This window comes from Tupaia chinensis, unplaced genomic scaffold, assembly GCF_000334495.1.
Source record: "Tupaia chinensis unplaced genomic scaffold, TupChi_1.0 Scaffold000251_1, whole genome shotgun sequence".
In the NCBI taxonomy this organism is placed as follows: domain Eukaryota; kingdom Metazoa; phylum Chordata; class Mammalia; order Scandentia; family Tupaiidae; genus Tupaia; species Tupaia belangeri.
This window is the reverse complement of record NW_006159731.1, coordinates 5,421,546-5,432,580: the sequence shown is the minus strand read 5'-3', so window position 1 is coordinate 5,432,580 and position 11,035 is coordinate 5,421,546. Positions and strand designations below refer to the sequence as shown.

The window sequence follows — 11,035 nt, the reverse complement described above, 5'->3', positions numbered from 1 at the left end:
CTCTCTTTCTCTGGTAAGCACATGTATCCCATAGCAAATTACATAATAATAAGATAGGGTCTCATTAGCTGCTGAAATTGACCATGAGCTCATGATCCTCCTGCATCAGCCTCCCAAGCACCTGGCTTTTAGAGCAGGCCAGGAAATGAACTTGGGTTCCTGTGTGACCTCATCTGCGAAGCAGCAGCATCCAGCACTACTGTGGCTGAGCAGTGATCTCTTCAAATTGAATCTGAGATCTGAACTTTTGAGATCATGGATACAAGAAGAGTCTTATAGCATAATTTTATCAGCTGTGTGTGTAACCCAAATACCTCACACAGATATATGTTCTACTCACTGCTGACCACTCCTGTTAGAAAAATGAGTACAATGGGAGATTCTGTGCTACTGCTCTCAGGAGAGAAGCAATGAAGAGACTAGGACATCTGCATGGAGCACATGAGTCTGACCATATGTACATAATCCCCTTTTGAATAACAGAAACTTGATTAAAACTACCAAAGGTAATAAATTTATTTTTGGATAATTTTATTTAAAAACCTTCAGATAAAGTGCTAATTTCCTAAAAAAATGTGTTTATTCGTAGATTCAGGTAAAAGATACACACACACATACACACATACACACACACACACACCAAAATGTGTCAAGAATACCGTGGTAGGGACCAGAAGTTAGAGTAGTGGCTATGTCACTGGACTCCCATGTAGCCGACTGCAGTTCAAGTCCCAGACCTGGTGGCTTAAACTCACCCCGGGCATGTTTGTGTGCGGCCCAAGATCCCGAGAGAAGAAAGGAGGAGAAGGAATTCCAGCATGGCCATCCCCCTGAGTGGTGAGTTCTTGCTTTCTATCTCTCTGTCTCTCTCTGTCTTTCTGGAGAGCACACATGACCTATAGCAAAAACCTCTCCAAAAAAAATAATACTGTGGTAGTAGAAGTATTTTCACTCATTCTGAATAAAAAAGTGTCTTATTTGAATACATGACTCAAGGTACTTTAGATGTTAAAAGTTGATCTTTTTTTTTTTTTTAAAGAGAGGGGTTTTTGCTATAGGTCATGTGTGCTCTCCAGAAAGACAGAGAGAGACAGAGAGATAGAAAGAGAGAAATCTCACCTTAGGGGGGATGGCCACACCACAATCCCTTCTCCTCCATTCTTCTCTCGGGATCTTAGGCACACACGCACACGCGCCCAGTATGAGTTTAAGCCACCAGGTCCGGGACTCAAACTGCAGTCAAGTACATGGGAGTTCAGCAATGTAGTCATTACGCCAACTTCTGGTCCCAAAAGTTTATCTTTTATAAGCATTTCCCATCATGAAGTTCTTCTAGCTTATTTGTTGATGCATGTTACACCTGATGTTTAGCTGAGCAGAGCTCCTGAAGAGTCTGTATAGCAGGATGACCATTTCAGATAAGCAGCTGACCTTGTTTCATTTAGTTTAATGAGATATAAGCACAAAGTAAGAATTTTTCATAAGAAATAATAACTGAAAACAGTTCTTGACACTCAGCAACCAACCTCCACTGCATCTAATATTTCTTGCACTCAATGACAAAACCCAGCACCCACTGGACACTTAATAAGTATTTGAAAACTTACAGAACTGATCAATATTTCTTTTTTTCCTCACATTTTCTCTTGCAAACAGGCCCATTAAATATAGACAGAGTAATGGAGTTCTGCAGAGGCGACTATAAAGAAAAAATAAGCTTTTAGTCCTTTCAAATTTAAGGTGGAAAGATAAAAGATGGAGTTGGAATATTTGATCTTTTATTCACAGCACAAGTCAGGATTCTGAGTGTCCCAGATACCACAGCACACAGATAGAGACAAGATGTAGCTGACTGAAACAGCTGAACATTCCACTTTTATTTGTATTCTCCTATGTAGGGAAGTCTCTTGCCCCTAATGAAGATCATTATAAATGGAGGAGTTAAACTAGGAAGAGTGCTATGGATAGCATACAGGAATGACAGGAAGAAGCACAGCATGAGGGTGGAGTTTGTGTTAGGATATAAATATGCTGCTGAAATGTTTTGAAATTTTACTGTAAGTGAGCTTCACCACCAACCTATAGAATATGAATACCTGAAAAGGAGTATTTCTAAAGGATAAATAGAAAGTTTTTCAATGTAGGGCAGAAGTGTGAAGAAAGCATCTGTACTGTATGTATGTATGTTTAGGGCTCAGGGGCAGTGAGTAGAGGAAATAGAATGGAGGAGCTGTAGTCAAAATTCAAAAAAATGTAAATGTGAGTGACAGAGCCATTTAAAGAATAAATTTAAAAAGAGGAAAGAGAGATAAAAAGATGACGTTAGATTGAGTGTCTGAAATACAAGAGATGGGGAACCAGCTAGAATAAAGATTTGTACCCTAGAGTAGGATCACGGGCATCTAGCAAGTTGTTGAGCAGGTACACCAGCTCATAGGAATGTAACCCTACAAATACCAAATCCACATGATCTAGACCCAGAACTGTGCCACATTTAACAAGCATAGGCAAAATGGCAATTCCAGTCTTCATTTACATCTCTCAAAAAAACAAGGAAAGGGGTTCTAACAAGTTGTACATTCACAGCAATTCTGATTAAATGGGTGGTACTCATCTCCCGTTAGTCCCCAGAAATTCTCAGCTGTTTCATATTCTTTCTTTCCAGATGAACTCAATGTATTTTTTGACCTGATTGCCTTGCACCTCTGAACAGGACTTTCTCCCACAAATATCCTCCCAACTTGTTCAACACTAGAGGTTATTTTTCTTGAGAGAATCTTTTTTTTGTCCTGGTGCTTTTTAAGACCAGTTGTCAGTGAGGTGAAGAACAGAGTTCTGAGTCTCCTAATCATTAGTAGTTTTTGCCACGGTTGTAGCTGGGGCTCAAAGAAAAAAAGACCTTATTTCTTTGAGATAAGCCTCCATGGCCTGAGGTAGTCTTGTACGTGATGAATTAACCTACTCTATGGATCTCGAATGTTACCAACCAAACACCATTCCTGGAAGAACTGAGAAAATAATCTCTCAAATTGTGCTCTATACAGCTTAATTCTCTACGGAACTGGTTAAGAAAGTCTACTTAGAAAACATGTTAACATTACATAAAATAACTACTCTACAAGATCCATATCAATAGGAATTATAACTATCAAGTTTGTGCCTGGTGCAGTGATTAGCATGCAGTAAAAACTGGAGAACCGATGAACAATCAGGACAGTGGTTTTATTCAGCTAAACCCAAGCCATAAGTAAAAGTTAGGGTTGTAAAGTAAACAAACAGCAGAGAGTACCTGAAAAGAATTCATTTGCACTTTAATGCATGCCAAGAAATCTACCCCTGTGACATCTTACTTGTATTAAGCCACGGTCACATTTTACTATATAGCTCCCACTCTGCCAAAAGGTTTAGTTGTGTACCTGGACAGACTGATCATATGAGCTGAAATACCCGTACAGTTCGAGACAAGAGATGCTTTCCAGAAAACAGAGTTGGAGAAAAACCCAAGCTTATAGGGTTAGCTTCTGATAGATACCTGTCTTATTTGTACCCTGGAACTACCACATCAAGGGTAGGGATGAGGTCGATGTTTGATACTCTAAACCATTCACTGTTTGCTGTTTAACCTCAGCCATCAACGGCTCCCAGCAAAACTTCCTGTTGTTTCATTTGTCTGATACTATCTGATAAGAGCAAGGTAAGAGTCACATAGGCCATGTCCTGCTTCTCATCGCCAAAATATGGGGAGTTAAACTCATACAGGATGCTGTGGTATGTACATCAAACCACAACAGAACAGTCAAGGAGTTTCTGCAATCGTTTAAGTTTCTGTACTTTGCAATGTTCTTTCACCATATTTTGGAGTCAAAGCGATGAATATTCCGTGACTCCTTACCTAACAACCTATAGATTCTTGAACCTTCAGTACTACATGAACCTGCAAAAGGAGATACACCTGGGCTCTTGATCAGATTTAACAACATCAATAATTACAGAAACAGAACATTAAATAAAAGGAAGGGCCATAAACAATGAGATCCTGGAACACCGCCAATCTCTCAGCCTTGAGTCAGTGCTTACTGCAATATAACTCTTGTAGCTGAACACAGGTGGAGGACAAAAGACCCAAGCTGCCTCGCAGGGTCCTCAAGCAGCTGCTATCCCGTAAGTTCAAGTAGGGTGATGCGTTTGGACTTTCCAGAAAGTTCCACTTCTCTGGGGGTGAGGGAAGGAGGGAATAGCCACATATCATTCTTTTCAGAAAATGGAATAGACAACAACATAACAAATAAGCTCCAGCTGTTTAAAATTAGACTGCTAAAAGAAATTCCATGTAAGAATATTTTCTGGAACTATAACATTTTCATTAAATTAGGATCTGCATGATTCATTCACTTAAGGCACTGGCCTCTCCAGATTAAAGGTTGAGATAGTTAAATAATTGTTGATAGGCACATTGGATATAATAATGCTGTCTCCATTACTTAAAATGCCTACTTTTCCTGTAAGGTTGTATTTAAAAAGAATAAATAAATACTTGAATTATCACCCAGAAGACATTAACCACACTAAAACTGTCTGACTCATGGAAAAACCACGGAGTGTAAGCAGGAAGAATTCTGCACCGAGATGCAGAAAACCTGGATGACGATCCCTGTTTTATCATTGGTCAATCACATGAACTCTTGACTTGGTTGTCCAAAGATACTTACTTTTCCATTTTTCCACAGATGTTTACTTTACATATTAAAAAAATGTTGCTCATACTCCATAGTTCTTGACAATAAACAACTTTCAAAATTTCAAAAAACTGAGTTTTAAAGATAATGTTCAAAATATTTGTTATAATTTTCTTTGTGATACTATAACAACAGAGATAGTATGGTTTTAAATATTTTTGAGAAAATACTTGCATGTCAACTACTCAAACTGTTGAAAAGCAAATGCCCAGCACACTAGTCACACATAAACCTTCTCAATTCAGTCCTGCCTGCCAAATAGTCAGTGATATAACATCTACCAGCAAAGATCAGTCTCTTTTTCTTCCTTCAAAGTCTTCCTGAAGATAATCCTCTGGTTGTGGTTGCTCTTTTGCAATCTCTACTGATTACAATGCTGGAAAAGTCCAGGTTATTTTATGGTACAAATTCTTTCATATAGCTTCAAGTTGTTTCATTCTTTGACACATCAGTTCAAGTTATAATTCATATTAAGATACTACAAACACATTAAATATTTTTAAAAATTTAAGTTATTATAAAAAAGATAAAATAGTATATGTTAAATACTAGTACTTATTCAGTTCATAAGAACTTTATGAAATATCTCTAATGCACACAGCCCCTCCAGGGCAGAGTAACTAAAAGAGATTTCTGCTTCAAAAAATCTCCATATTAAAGGACATGGGATCCTTTAACCTAGAGACCAAGGGTGATTCTAATACTCATGAAGAAGCTTCTGTGGTTCTTTTGTCCCTGTTTATTCTTTAAAAACAAACAAAACAATGTGAAACAAAACAAAAAACTTTCATACTTTAAGGCCTTTTTTTTAAACAGAAATGCACACAGGTTCATGCTGATGAACACATGTTGGTGCAGCCTAATTAGCAAGCCTACTATGTCTTCCTGGAGTATCTGATCTAAGATTTAAAAAGAAAAAAAAATTATTCATTGCCAAAATAAAGTGGAAAAAAATAGACCCAGCATAGTGATACAGGTAGTAGGTGCTCTTCTGTGATACTAGAGTCCTGGGGGAGTCCTGGGTTCAGATCCCAGACTAACCTAAACTCACTGAGTATGGTTGTATACACCTATAATCCTCAGTAACTAGGAGCTTGGGGAAGGCTGGAAGGATAATATTGGCACAGTGAGACCCTCTTGAAAATGTCTCTCTCTCTCTCTCTCTCTTGCTTTCTCTCTCTTATTGAAAACAAAAATCTGGGACCAGCAGTTGGCATAAGGGCTATGTCACTGGATTCCCAGATAGTCGACCACAATTCGAGTCCCTAACCTGGTGGCTTAAACTCACACTGGGCACATGTGCATGCGTGCCCAAGATCCAGAGAAAAGAATGGAGAAGAGATTCTGGCATGGCCATCCCCCTGGGGATTGATTTCTCGCTTTCTGTCTCTCTCTCTCTCTCTGTCTTTCTGGCGCACTGAAGCGCCCTATAGCAAGAACCTCCCCTCCCCCCCAAAAAAAGACAGAAAATAATCCTCGAATTTCCTATACACTGTTTCAAAATATAGTCCCACACCCAAATAACCATACTTACTCCTCTGCCACTTAGGAATACTTCATCGGAAACATCTGAGAATAGATCTAAGAAAATCTAGGAGTGTCTCTCCTTTGAAGTAAGAAAGAACTTATATAACAGGAAATACACATATCCATTTTGCTCATCAGCAAAATACCTTGCACTACCAGCTTTGTCTTCGTATATAGTTTGAAGTCCTTGAGTCCTCTCAGTTATCCACTTGTTTCTGTATCCACTCACACAGTTTCGCACCCTTGGATCCTCCCCAAGTACATCATCTTAGTCTTCTAACCTTGATCCTGCCAAGCTGTTAAATGTTTCTCAACCAATTATTTTCCACCCTTGCCAAATCAGTCATCATTATTTTGTGAAAAATGCTACCAAAGATTTTCCACATACTATCAGCAGTGTAAATTAACACTATTTGTAAAATGTATGATTTACTTCAGGTTTAACTTTAAGAAAATAAAACAGACAAGAATTTCAGATCTTTGTCTAGATTAAAAAAGAAATAGGGGAAACAGCAGTTAGCGTAATGGCTATGTCGCTGGACTCCCACGTAGTCGACCGCGGTTCACGTCCCGGACCCGGTGGCTTAAAACTCACGCCGGGTGCATGTGCGTGCGTGCCCAAGATCCCGAGAGGAGAATGGAGGAGAAGGGATTGCAGTGTGACCATCCCCCCTGGGGGGTAATTTCTCGCTTTCTGTCTCTATGTCTCTCTCTGTCTGGCGAGCACACGTGCCCTATAGCAAAAAAAAACTTTCAAAAAAAAAAGATGATTATATATCATTGCATGTAGAGTTTCACACAAAAAAATAATGCTACCACAGAAAAGAAAAAAAAAAAATGAACCTGAGGTAGGAATATATTAGGTTGTCAGAAAAGCCATGAGTATTTTCATTCTATGCAAAAAATGCATCATGACTTTTCCAACAACCCAATAATTTCTGAAGGAACTGGAGAAAGAAGGTAAATATCACTGGGCATGTAGCCTCCTCTCTCCCTGCCTACCTACCCATCATACAAGAACTTTCTCTTAAAATGGCATGCTAGCTTTCCCTAAAAAAAAAAAAAAAAAAAAAAGTTTTGTGCACAGAACATCAGGGAAAGCCTGGTTTCCCTTTCACTTGTCTCCATACCCATAAACCTTGGATCCCAGACTTCTCACTTTGTTTTCTGGAGAGTAACTGGCACACTAGGTGTGGAGAGGATGGGGCCCAGAGGACAGAGCCAGCTTCCCTTGGCATCAGAGGCAGTGGGAGGACTGTGAGAAGGAGAGCTGGCCTCCAGGGCCTTCCCAACTGACCACTCTTCTCCTGTCCCTCAGGAAGTTGGGGGCTGAGGCCTGTTGCCACCAGAGAAGATCAATCGGCATGCCTTTGGGCAGAGAGAGCCAGATAGCTCAGCCTGCCAAGAACACAAAACAGATTTCAAAGGCACAGACATGGCAAGTAGCCAACAAATCAATCCACATGTTGTTTTACAGTGAAAATAGCTTCTTTTTCCTTTCTTTTTTTAAAAAAATTTAAACTGAAAAACTACCACCCACTTACACAAAATTCAGATAACACATTAAAAACATAAATTAAAAAAAAAAAAAAAAACAAGTGTTGAAACTCTGATTGAAACCCAGGCAGTCGAACTGCTCTGCAGTCTGTAGTGGCTGTACTGTCCCTTGCATCGCTCCTAAATCATAATCTGGTGAGAGACAGAGGGAGTCATGGGAAAACCTGACATAAAAGAAAGGACTTATAAAATCTTTAATACAGTAATAATAATAGCTAATATGCATATCAGGGGAAAGACATCATACCAAGTAAGATATGTATCTGTGCACAGCTATGGGTATGTGTGTTAGTAATCTCATTTTTAAAGTGTATTTATTTCCTGAAAGAGAGAGAAAGAGCAGGTTTCCACAGGGTCTTCATTCCCTGCACCCTGCTGCCAGCCAGGATCATAGATACACCAGCTGCATTCACGTCGATCAGGATGCAAACCTGGATCCTTCCCCTATGACCACCATCGCACAGTAGCACCCATACTGCCTGTGTCACAGTGGCTGGGGCCATTAAGCTCATTCCATTCTCACAATAGCCTGTCAGTTACAACTTGTTCCCATCACTCTATAGATGTGTCAGCTGGGCCTCCAGAGATTGAAGCAATTTTCTAGAGACACAAAGCTAGTATGTTGCAACACTAAATTTAGGATTGGTGTCTGCCTGGCCAGTCTCCCAACCCTTGGCATGAATGTGTTGATAAGTGATAAAATGAAATGGAGAATAAGTATAGAAAAGGAAGGAACAGTCCCAGGCCATGTCCCATACAGAGTGCAGTAGTGACTGAGCACCAGGCCCCTTGGGTGCTAATCCTCAGTTAGCCATTAATAAGCTACGTGGTGAGGAGCAAAACACCCGCTGTCTGAACTTTGGTTTCTCCACCTAGCAGATGAGCACGTATAATAGGTGACTGCTTCTGAACCTTGCAGTGGTCCTGACTGTTCTCACGAATCCGTTCTCATGAATTCAGTGAACCGTCTCTCCAGAAAAATGCATACATGTAAATAAGATGTAAAACTCTGTGTTCGATTCAATTCAGTAATGGCATCATTCTTTATATTTACTGCCAGGCTTTCTCCCTGAGATAGAATGTGCTTGAGGGCAAGGGACTTTGTCTTTTTCATGTCTGTATGACCACTACTAGAACAGTGTTTGGCGTATCATCAGATCACAAAAATGAATGACTGCAAGAATAAATAGATAAGAGTCTGGTCTTCTTGAAGCCAACTCATATTCACTAGTTTAAGAACCCATTGATTAAAGGATTTCCAAGGTCCTTTATGGTTTCGAAAGATATAAAATTGAATCATATTAAATGGCCGAATAGCCTACTGTTTGTGAGTAATAACAGCAATTTCATTTGTTTCAACCTAATATGCTAATTTACAATTTTATCAACTCATCTAATAGTGACTGTGCACATGTGCACTCTGGTACATGGTGCCAATTTTTTGTATTAGTCCTGTTTATCTGTGACAGCTGTCACTTACCTTGTATTTACCACATGATAAAACCCAGGCAGGCAGATAAATGCACAATATTTCGTGCTTCTTTTAAATGCTCTTTGAATGTAAACAGATCCCATTTCTCTGAAGGTACCATTCAGTTGTATTTTCTCCATAAATTATACGATTTGAAATGTATCACGAAATACACCATCCCAAATATTTCCTTAATGAGGTAGCAACTAACCAGATTAAGACTGAGTTTAACAGAAATAAGTCAGACTTACAAAATAATAGTGAAAACAAATTAACCCTCTCCACCCCTTTTTTGGAAAATAAATTCAGTCATGGATGTGAGAGGGAAGCCTGAATCTATTTTCCAAAAAAGGGGTGGAGAGGGTCTTAGGAACATGCCAGATAACTATTCAAAGCAGTTCTTTCTCAGAACAATTATCGCCACCATATAGCCATAGGTACACATACTCTGGAAACTTACAAAGACAATGAAACAAACAGGCAAGGGGAAAAAAAGAGATAGAAATCAGATCCATTTGTAAACTCCACTAGTAAGAAAAACAGTACACAGACATTTGAAACTACTGGATACAAAGAAGTGTGTGAATTCTTTGTTACTTTTAATTGCTCTGTATTTACTGCCCTTGGCTGAAAAGATAGAGGTCTATACCCATAAAGGTCATTGTAAATACTGTGTTTAGAATTTGATCATATATTTCCCCAAAAAAGATGCCTTCCATTGTAATGAGTGGAGTTCAGATTGTAAAATTATTAACTACTTTTACAGGGCATGTGTTACCAAGTGTTTTGAAAACCAGTGGCCCAAAATTCCTTTCTAGCCTCTACTCTTAATTGTTTGTGATCTCCTTAAGCCATTGAAAATTCTGGAGAACTACATTAAACTTAATTATTTTCTTTTGAGCATATCAACATTAAGATTCATACAAATTTAAAAGAAAAAAGGAGAGGAAGAAAAGTGGGAGTTGAAAGTTTTCCCCTTCCTTAGAGAGAGCCAGAAGCCCCAAGAAGTTCTCTGTCCATGAGGTTACACAGGAGAGAAGCAAGGGAGTGTGAGAAACTCCAGCATTTGCAAAACCTGACTTTGGGGGCCAGACGCTATTGCGGACACTACTATCCCTCTTCATTACCTTATCTTCTGATATGAAAGGAAGCAGAAACTACGCCAGGGTCCTTCCCTCAGGAGTAGCCAGAAAACCTGCTGAAAAGATACAATGATCCTGGAGGAAGATAAAAAACATACATTGAGACAGAAAGGTTACCAATCAGTGCACTTACAATTTACATTTTTTTTTTAAGTTTCCAAAGTATCAAGGAAAGCAAGGAGGAGAAAAAAGGATACTAAGACAAAAGAAACATCAGAGACCAAAAGAAAAAATTTAAAATTAAATATATTTATTCCTCAACTAAACTAATGAATAGTGAAATTATAAAGAGGTACTAGATAAAAGAGGTGGAGAGAATAAAAACAAACAACATTATTTCATCTTTTTCTTATGACCAAATAGTGAAAACTATAACATTTCAAAATAATGAAATAGCAATACGATCAACTTGGAACTGTGAAGCTCCATCTCAGGGTACACTAGAAGAACAACGTCTTTGTTGATTGTCTGCGATTGTTCCAGGCTCAGACTGTCCTAGGAATTGACAGGGAAAGTTTGCTTCTTTCCCTCAGATCATGATGTCAAGGAAGTCTTACAGCACCTTTGAGTATTTATGGAGAATGTGAAAAAAAAAAAAAAAA

The 11,035-nt window shown here is 38.9% G+C and overlaps 1 long non-coding RNA gene across 1 annotated transcript in view; it reads right to left on the bottom strand.

Annotated features, from left to right (window-relative positions):
• The window catches only part of LOC114007890 (uncharacterized), a 59,241-nt gene that overhangs the window by 46,598 nt on the left and 1,608 nt on the right, over nucleotides 1–11,035 (bottom strand). Inside the window, exon 2 of the long non-coding RNA XR_003549471.1 lies at nucleotides 10,419–10,508. This is a non-coding gene — a long non-coding RNA (uncharacterized LOC114007890). The remainder of the gene's footprint in view (nucleotides 1–10,418; nucleotides 10,509–11,035) is intronic.